The sequence below is a fragment of the Felis catus genome, chromosome B4 (genome assembly GCF_018350175.1).
Source record: "Felis catus isolate Fca126 chromosome B4, F.catus_Fca126_mat1.0, whole genome shotgun sequence".
NCBI classification, from domain to species: Eukaryota; Metazoa; Chordata; class Mammalia; order Carnivora; family Felidae; genus Felis; species Felis catus.
Window position 1 is genome coordinate 55,620,108 of NC_058374.1, and position 9,893 is coordinate 55,630,000.

The following is a 9,893-nucleotide window of genomic DNA, read 5'->3' on the forward strand; positions in this document are numbered from 1 at the left end:
GATCAGTTTTCTAGGTGTGCAGGATGGTTTAGTGTTGGTTTGGCTGTATTTCATGGACACCAGACACACAAAAAACTTCCATGCTGTTCCTCCATCTTGGCTCCTCCTCACATTCATCTTCCTAAAACTCATCTCCCAACACTTCGCCGCCACACTCACACATCTTTCATGACTCCTCTGTCATTTAAGGTCCTCCCAATGACCCCTTCTCATCCTCAGTGACCCCTTCTATACCAACCAAACTCTACTACTTACAGCTCTGATACACCTCCTGTACTAACCACATCAATATCCTTGCTTTTGCTCATCCAACTGCCCAAATGATCTCTTTTATGCTTTTCCCTCTCCGAATCTTTTCCTGCTTCAATACTCTCCCCAAACAACTCATTTCCTGTATCACCCAACTGTGGATCTAGCACAGCATTTGCCACATTGAGGATATAAAACTGATTGCTACAGAGGGTTTTTTTGGTAATTGCAGTCATAGTGCCCCCTCCATGGTGGCATTTGCAGTGTTTCCCCCATGAGGCATAGACTCCAGTTCCAGCCAGCACACTCGTCCCTAAGTCAAGGTAACCTAGAAGGCAGAGGTCTCAGTGGCTGCTACTCCTTCTTTTCTCCCTTCAAGTGCAAAACATAGATTACCCAGAGGACAAATGAGAAAAGGCTGGTGGACTCTAGCCGAACAAATAGTCTTCTATCATCTCTTAAATCATGCCTTTGCTCACTAGCTCATAGCAACCTTCATGGACAGCTGGGTATTTTCCTACCTTAAGCCTTTCGAATATGAGAGCAGAGATTCACCTGGAGAGAACTGCAGAAGGTAAGAGCAATGAGCTGTGTTCTTGGAGGGATATCAGGGAGGACGCTTGTAGGTGTGAGCCCAATAGGATTTTGAGTCAAGTATATTGTCTTTAAAGCAATGAACTTTTTTCCAAATCATTCTATTGTTACGTGAGTCTAGCAATAGAAACCAGAGAGCAGCTCCTCCAAAGATGGTTTGTAGGAATGAAGGATACTCATAATGTTTATACAAAACAAAAGCATAAGTAAGATCTATATCTCCATTACTATGTGTCCTATAATCTGGAAATACAGAGTTATACACATGCATTTAATACTGAATATTCAATGGCCCTTACTGAGGATGTGAATGTAGACAAACTTCCTTAGGAAATGCTATAAAAGGACATAAGGTTACAGTCAAAATTAGAAAAAAAACACACACACACACAAAAAAAACCCCCAACAACATGATGTTGTTCCTGGAACAGCAGATCACAGAGGCTAATATGGGAAACGGATCCTGAGGGCATTTAATAAACTTAGATAAGCCCTAACGATTACATTGGCTGAGTCACGTAATAACATTTTTTTTTTATTCTGCAAATGTGAGCCTTTTAAAGAGTGCATTTCCTTTTTTAATGATTCATTTGGGAAAAAAGATATCCGTGTTAAGACAGAGAAAGTACAATTCATTGGTTCTTGGTGAAAATAATGTCTTGAAAACCAACAGGTTGATCTTGCTTCCACCAGCTCCAATGAGCTATTATTTCTTGTAACGAAAAGTACTGCGACTTGGATTAATTTATTCTTTCAACAAATACTTACTGACCATCTACTATGTGTCTCATATGTGGTTGGAGAAAATAGCACTACAGAAAGTACACATACCTCCTGCTTTTCTAGGACTTTAAGTCTAGCAAGGAAGGAAACTGTTAAATAAATAAGAATCATTATTTAAAATAAAATGGTGGTCTTACAAGGAAAAAGTATACAGCATATAATTGCCAGACCAAACCTAGACCAGGAAGTTTCCCTATGTAAATTAAATTTAAGCTGTAGCTTGGCGGGTGAGAAAGAGTATACCAGGTGAAAAGTAAGACAAGTTAGGGAAGATAATTATGTTTTTTGTTTTGTTTTTTTAAAGGTTTATGTTTTAATTTTTATTTATTTTTTAGTGTTTATTTTTGAGAGAGAAGCATGAGCAGGGGGGGAGGCAAAGAGAGAGGGAGACAAAGATCTGAAGTGAGCTCTGCACTGAGAGCAGAGGGCCTAATGAGGGGCTTGAACTCACGAACCATGGTATCTTGACATGAGCCAAAGTCAGACGCTCAACTGACTGAGTCACCCAGGTGCTCCTTATGTTTTTACTTTTGAGAGACAGAGAATGAGCAGGGGAGGGGCAGAGAGAGAAGGGAGCATAGGGTCCTAAGCAGTTTCTGAGCTGACAGCTGTGACCTGGATGAGGGGCTTGAACTCACCAACCATGAGATCATGACCTGAGCTGAAGTCTGGATGTTCAACTGACTGAGCCACCCAGGTGCCCCAGGAAAGATAATTATGCTTGAAGACAAGAAAGCATGTGCAAAGGTCCTGAAGTGTAAGAGGCTGTGTGCCTATTGAGGCACCAATAGAAGATCACCCACTGAAGGATGGTAAGTGCAAGGAAGAGCAAGGTAAGATGACACAAACATGCCCGGTCTTGGAAACTCATGGTAATGAGCTTAAATTTTATTCTAATATCAATAGGACACCAGGCAGCAGGCAAACATTTTTTTTTTTTTTACTTCAGCCTATGTAGAAGTTTTTTATACTCATCTCATTTCTTGTGTTGAATTATTTTTTCATATAATACTAAATCAACTTACTGATTACATGGTAGAAATATCTTCATTTCTCATATTATATATTAATATCATATGTACTTATAATATATCTTTGCAAAAGCAATACCTGTGAGCAAACTACTATCACTGCAACCTTCAGCATTATGATTTTTCTTTTACACATTTTGCTAAATTATTAAGTATGTTAACCAAGGTAATGCTAAGCTGCTCTGTCAAAGAGACCCCACAACCTTATTCCTTATTTATATTACAGTTCAAACCTTATGTTGCTGATGAACAGATAGTTTTCCTCCATGTGGTGACTCAAGACCTCAGCTTCTTCCAACTGCTTGCTGTGCTGTCCCTTGGGATAGAGATTCCCAAGCTTTGCTGGAAGAAGGTGATTAGAATCACCTGAGAGCTTTTAAAAATCCTGATGCCAAGGCTGTACCCTGTATAAATTAAATCGGAATGTCTGAAGGTGGGAGCAAGACATCCAGCTAGAGATGGGAAAAGAGAGTGGGGAAAAGGCATACATGCTTCCTAAAAGTCTCGTGTCAGAAGTGACACATATTCCACTGATTGAAGCCACGCACACAGTCATGCATTATCTGTAAATAAAGCTGGGAAAAACAATCCAGCTATGTGCCCAAGAAAGCAACAGTCAATAGATTTTGTTATAGAAAGTATAGAAACCATCTCATTGTGAAGGCTGCTTTTAGGCAATGGGCTTCAGCAATGGAAACTTGAGCAAGGCAAAAGGGCCCATGGTGCCCTCTGAGCTGAAAGCAAACAGCCTTAAAATAGCCAGAAGCCCTAACTGACCAATGACAACAAGGTACAGTTCCTAGGATTACCAAAAAAAGGAAAACTCCATATGTTCCCATACTTCCTCACTCTGCCTTATAACTGTGGTCCTCCACCACCGTCTTTTGGCCGTCTCTCCTTTGCTGTCCTGTCCCGCTGCTCCCTTGCAGGGTATTCAATAAACTTCCAACTCTTTTGTTCTTCTTTGGGTGAATTCTTTCACTGCCTGTGCTGCCAGCCCCCACCCAACTGGGACACCCAACATTTTGTGCCCCCCCCATCCGATTGTAGAGCCCCACACTCATGTGTTGCTATTATGTTAAGTCCCATTTTTTAAATTACTGTTGAATTTGATTTTTCTTTTTCTACCCCTACATATCTGAAATTATTTCAAACACCTTTGTTTCTTTAATTTTTTTCTGGGTTTGGCATCTAGAAAGCCATAAGTGAATATTTGCTGAATTTTATTGTGTTTATTGATATTCAAGTAGACATGGAAAAATCTTGAGTGACGATCTCGTAACATGTGAGCCCATTTGTTTAGTATCAGGGATGAATTCTGAAGTCAGAGTCACTGGTTTTGGTAGAGAATCAGCTCTCATGGCACACATTTATCTATGCAAGCTGTGCACGTGTGTTACTGTTTTTCAAAATTTTATTTGTACTTGGCTTTCAAAATAGAATTTTGGGCTAAGACCAGCAGATTTCAGATACCAAAATGTGGAAGAACACCTGGTAGCACTTGGAAAAATTAGCTAGCCAAAACCAATCATGTAACTCTTAATGGATCCTTGACCACAGGAGTCAGGAGTTAGAGCATAGAAGGGGATATCTGAAGGGGACTTTGGGAACAGTCTTTTAAAAGAGCCCCCCTAAAGAAGAAGAGTATGAGGAGTTTCCTCCTAAACCCAAGTCGTGGGAGAGGCGATTTAAGGAAACCAATTGCGGAACTCCATGTGTGCCTCCTGTAGTTTGAGGGACAGAGTGAACAGACATCACATCACCCGTGGTAATTCTACAAGGCGAGAGGCTGGATGGAAAGGTGAAGTGTGAGATATAGTAGAACTCCACTCCCAGCAGTTGTACTTGCTGGGCTGTGATTTGTGACTGCTCTCAAGTCTCGGAGCTCCCCAGAAAGTGGGGGAGGACTGTCCTGTACATGTTTGGAATCTCTGGGCTCTGTTGTCTTAAGGTCTCAAGCAAGACTTCCATTTTCACACTCTATTACACATCATTTTAATCTTCTTAATACCATATAAACAGGAATCTGAGAAGTCCAAAAGGAGCAGTTCAGCTTTTGGGGTATTTTTAGACAAGATTAAAAGAAGATAAAGTGAAAGCCCTTCACAAACTGTAAAACACCATAAAATGGTAAGATGTTAGTGTTATTTGGTGCTCGTTTAGTATAAATACTTTTTACACTGAAAAGATCCCTTATCAAAATATAATATAGGGATATGTAACCATACTTGAACCAGGTTTAGTTTGTTTGGGGCTTTTCTGTATTTAGTATTTAGTCAAGACTTCATGGGTTTAAACTTGGCAAGGAAAATGAAAAGAAGAAAAAAAAAGAAAGCTAACTTAAAACATTTTCCGTAATTCCCCTTGTCTTTTCGTCCTTCTCCCAATTTTTTGTTTCTCTGGAAAAACACCAGGGAAAATATTTCAAGTAGTTATTTTAAAAGACAAAGAGGAAGTTAAATGGAGTGAAACCTTTCTTTCAAAACACAGTAAACAACACAACGGATGTAATTCTCATCCAAAAGCTGAACTAGTAATTATAAAAACCAAGAGTTAATACCACTTGTCATAGGAAAATGGCAACAAAACTTAGTCAATAGATAGGAAAATATACCAAACTTTAAGGAGAGAAGATTTACTCCAAAGAGAGGCAGAAGATGAGATATGATTAAAACTAGAAATTCTGAGGAGAAAGGGAAAATGTGCAAGCAAATTTTATAGTGCTGGGGATTTCTTTTTAATAGGAGGAAGAAAAAATAATGTGTCATCCATTTTACACATGTTACTGGTAAATTCTTCTTATAAAGGAACATAAAATCTTGACATAAATGTAATTAAATCCATGCTGTCCACAGTGAGCATGAAATGCGATCTCTGACTCTGGAACTGTTAGGAGGATGTCTAATTGTTTCGCACATAAGTTATATATATCCAGGTTTCCATCCAGTGAGGGATCTGTTGCTAGCTCAGTCCCATACTGGAAGGATGAAAAGATAGGGGCTCATAGAAATTTATAACTTGATCAAGTTCCTATTGTTAAGCATAAGGCAAGGTTGGGATTCAAACCCAGACCTAGTCTGAATCCAAAATCGGGTCTCTTGTAACAGTACCTAATTCACTGGCTGCATAAGAAATAATTAAGAAGGAAGGTCCTGGAAGAGAAGGATTCTGTGTTGCACAAAATATCATAACACAGAACTGTATGGAATGAGACAGTGTGGGATCCCTTTCCTTTTGGACTCTAGAAAACAGGTACCGAGATGAGTCAGGTGTGCAAACTGTTGATTGGGAAGTATAACACCTTAAAAGAAAGAGGAGGAAGTAGGATTGGACAAGGGGAACTGTCAGACCATGACACAGACCTGACAAAAGCTCTGCCAGCCTTGTGACAGGAATCTCCAGAGCAAAGCCATGCCCCTGTAGCCCCATGTTGCACCACTTTGCTCAGCCATGGGCTGGGGAGCACACTGAGAAGAATCTTGATCTTTGTTCAAAAACCTATGCAGATCATAAGGAAACCAATTGCTGGAGAATTGTCAGCTCCCACCCCCATCTCCTTGTGGTGGGGTAGCAGGCCCTTTGAAGGGGATCTGAACAGCTCACCTCAGCATCTGCCACAGATACACAGAAGAGGAGCAGAGTTTGGATGAGTCAGGAAAAGAAAGCAGAACAGAGAGCATTCTTCTGACCATACATATGTCCCCTACGTTTCCTGAGTCATAACAGTTTGAATTTAAGAACAAGATGATAAAAACAACTATTAAAAAAGAAAAAGCCAATTGCTTGGGTGGCTCAGTCGGCTAAGCATCCAACTTTGGCTCAGGTCACGATCTCACAGTTCATGAGTTTGAGCCCTGCATCGGGTTCCTCCTCTCAGCACAAAGCCTGCTTCAGATCCTGTGTCCCCCTCTCTCTCTACCCCTCCCCAGCTTGCTCTGTCTCCCTTAAAAATCACTAAACATGAAATAAAGGAAAGAAAGAAAGAAAGAAAGAAAGAAAGAAAGAAGAAAGAAAGACTATCTATCTATAATCCTACTTACTCCTCAAGAAATACAGCATCCAGAAGACCTTTCCAAATAAATTTGAGAATATCCAGTGGGTTTCTCACACAAGTTTTGTTTTTTAATGTTTTATTTTACTTTTGAGAGAAAGAGAGAGAGACAGAGCACGAGCAGGGGAGGGGCAGAGAAAGAGGAAGACAGAGAATCTGAAGCAGGCTCCAGGCTCTGAACTGTCAACACAGAGTTCAACACTGGGCTCAAACCCACGATCTGTGAGATCATGACCCAAGCCAAAGTCGGATGCTTAACCAACCAAGCCACGCAGGTGCCCCTCACATGAGTTTTAATAACATTCTGTTGACTACCTTGGGGAAACCTACTACTTTTCTTAGATCCTGGTCCAGATCATTGAGATAATGTGTCTAATTGTGCCTAAGTTAAGAATAGCAGCTATGCCATTGTTACCCATTGATAGTATCACTGCCCAGACACTGCCCCACTGATGATGCCAAGTAGCCCAAGACTTGATATCTAGTCACGGCTCCTATTCCAGAGAATAGAAGGTGTTGAAACCACCTCTTTCTTATTATCCACACCACTAGTGCAGCTAACATTCTGTCGATGTGTCCAGATTCCACCATTTCCAGAAGACTCATTGTCTCATGGAGGTTGTAGAGAAACAGCTTTCTGAGATTTTGCTTACTTTCTTACTGTAGCTCCCATGCTGTCAGGCTGGGGATGGCTGGGCCAATTGATAATCTAAGTGACAAATGCAAATACACTCCCTTTTAACAATAATATATTGGATTTGACCAAACTTCTGTACTTCTATTTTCTCTTGCCTGGGGAGTTCTTTCTTGGTTGGAAAACAGACCCTTGTTGTGTTTCCCATTCCCAGTTTTCCAGACTTATGCAGATATTTTTATATCTGAGGATGCAATCTGAGATAACTACAATATTTGCTTAAGAGTTTTCTCCAGTTCCTAGGGAATGGGAAACTAATATTAGAAAGGAATGGAGTAGCTGATAATTTTTACAGCATGATTTCTGTAAGAAACTGAATACAATTATCATCTACAGTTTAAGTCAGTTATTCTCAGCAAACCCTTTTTATGTCTTTATAAAGAGTTAAAGAACTCTTCCTGACAGAATAGCAGGCCTCACATGACCATAATTTACAGGTCTGCTGACCAAATTGGGCAGAATCAACTCTCCTCACAAATAGTCTTGAATATTATATTTGATTTTTCCATGTGTTACACAAATACCAGCTTAGAATGTTTTCAGTACAGTTCTTTGCATGTGAGGAAATCAAGATAATGCTTAATACTTTGGAACTAACATTGAAGTTCAGCATCAATCCTACAATCTACATTGGAATCATTTGTTAAAAGTGTTCCTCGCTGGAAGCCTAAATGCCCTAAAATGCACACCTTTATCTGGGTTGCTACCTTATAAGACAATGTTAGGAGGGGCAGTATTGGGTCAGCACTTTCAGGAAAGTACTGAAGAAAACCATTAGCATTCAAGACTTTAAGCTCATTTCTTGTCATTCATTCAGCATATGACAATTTTTCAGTTTCCTTGGGATAGAAGAGAAACTGAGGCAAGTAGCATTTTAGTTTTCTCCCCAGCTCTCTCAGAAACCTCCAATTATTTTCTAAGAAAAAGACAACAAAAGAGAGGATTCCTTACCAATCCTTTTCATGCTACAGAAATCAAACACATCTGTAGTCCAGAGAGCACACAACTATGTTCACCTCCTCTGCTGGTTACAGTGGTGACATGTTCTTCCTGTCTATCCTTCTTGAGGATATCAGGTTTTCCACACTTCTGTCTCTGGAGCTCTTTGATCTCACAGCTTTGTCTACACTCTCTCTCCAATTTTTTTCTGTCACTGATCTTAACAATTAAGGACAATTTAGGACCCCGCTGAGCACCTAAGACTAGAGGGTTCTTAACCAAGACTGGAAGGATAAGAATCTTGCTTACAGTTTGAATTTGAAGTTCTTTCCACATAAAACTCGCCTGCAAGAGAAAAGAGACAGAAGATCCACACTGAAAGATTAAGAAAAAAAAAATTTTAAATTAAAAAACAAGGAAACAAAAGAAGAGTAAGAGCCATTTCATAGACACAGTCCCAAGTCTCTAACCAGACTAGTGTGCAAACATGTTTGCAGCCCTCAGAAGTGGTAGGAGAGGGGTGTGGAAGGCTAATGAGACCAGCTAATACCTGGATCAGATTTTAATCCTTACATAGAACACGATTAAGGTATAGAACTGAATGAAACCTTGCTGAAAGGCCTTTCCTGGAGAAGCTGTCCCTAACGTAGATCTAGGAAGGGGAAAAAGTGGCTCAGCAGCCAGGGCACTGACACGCAAGCTCATCGTGGCTTGCACTTTGGGAGAAAACAAATCTTAAATGAGAAATCTATTCCTTTGGCCTGCACTTTTCAGAATAGAAACCTGCATGGTATCAGAGAATCCTCTAACTGAGAAGCAAACATAAATATTGGTCCTCAGCCAGTTGTACTCTTAAGTGCTAAATCGGATGTAAAATCACCCTGCAGAGACATCTTGGTGGATAATGTCAGTGTCTGGGCTTCACCCAGATCCCCCAGATCCATTTTTACTGTTTCTTGAGGCAGGGACTCCCTCTGGGGTATGCTTTCCCAGCCAGCACCACTGGACCTCCTGTTTCAGAGCACTGCCCTCCAAGACACATTCTCCATTCCGATTTTCATAGCTCTCTAGTCTCAGTAGCAACAACTTGGCAACAAAAATTAAACTCCAGAATCAGGCTGAGATCTTTTTCTATGGGACTTTGCCTGAGGTCACACCCTTGCTCAGACTCCTCCTCTTCTCTCTCCTATTTTCCTCCACTCCCTCACCAGCTTGCCTAGAATACTCCTTTAATACACACTACCAGTGAACCCTCATCTCAAATGTCTGGTTCTAAGGAACGTGACCCAACAAACTCCCATGAGATTCTCTCAGGAAAATAAACAAGCACCTCTAAAGACACACTCTCTAGAAAAAAATTACAAAACATACAAGGGAAAAAATCTGTCTGAGACAGAGTGTGCAGAAACAACAACAGAAGTATTTAGTGCTACTAAGGACTTCATGTAACAGAAAAACAATTTGACAGAATATATAAATTATCCAGGATAGAGATGGAGAGAACTAAAAATGGAAAGTATGACAGAGAGTTTAAGAGAGACAGGAAAACAAT

General features: G+C 40.3%; 1 pseudogene; it reads left to right on the plus strand.

The window, feature by feature from the left end:
- Window positions 1-786: 786 nt before the first annotated feature.
- Window positions 787-9,893, plus strand: part of LOC111561450 — a 45,089-nt pseudogene continuing 35,982 nt past the window's right edge.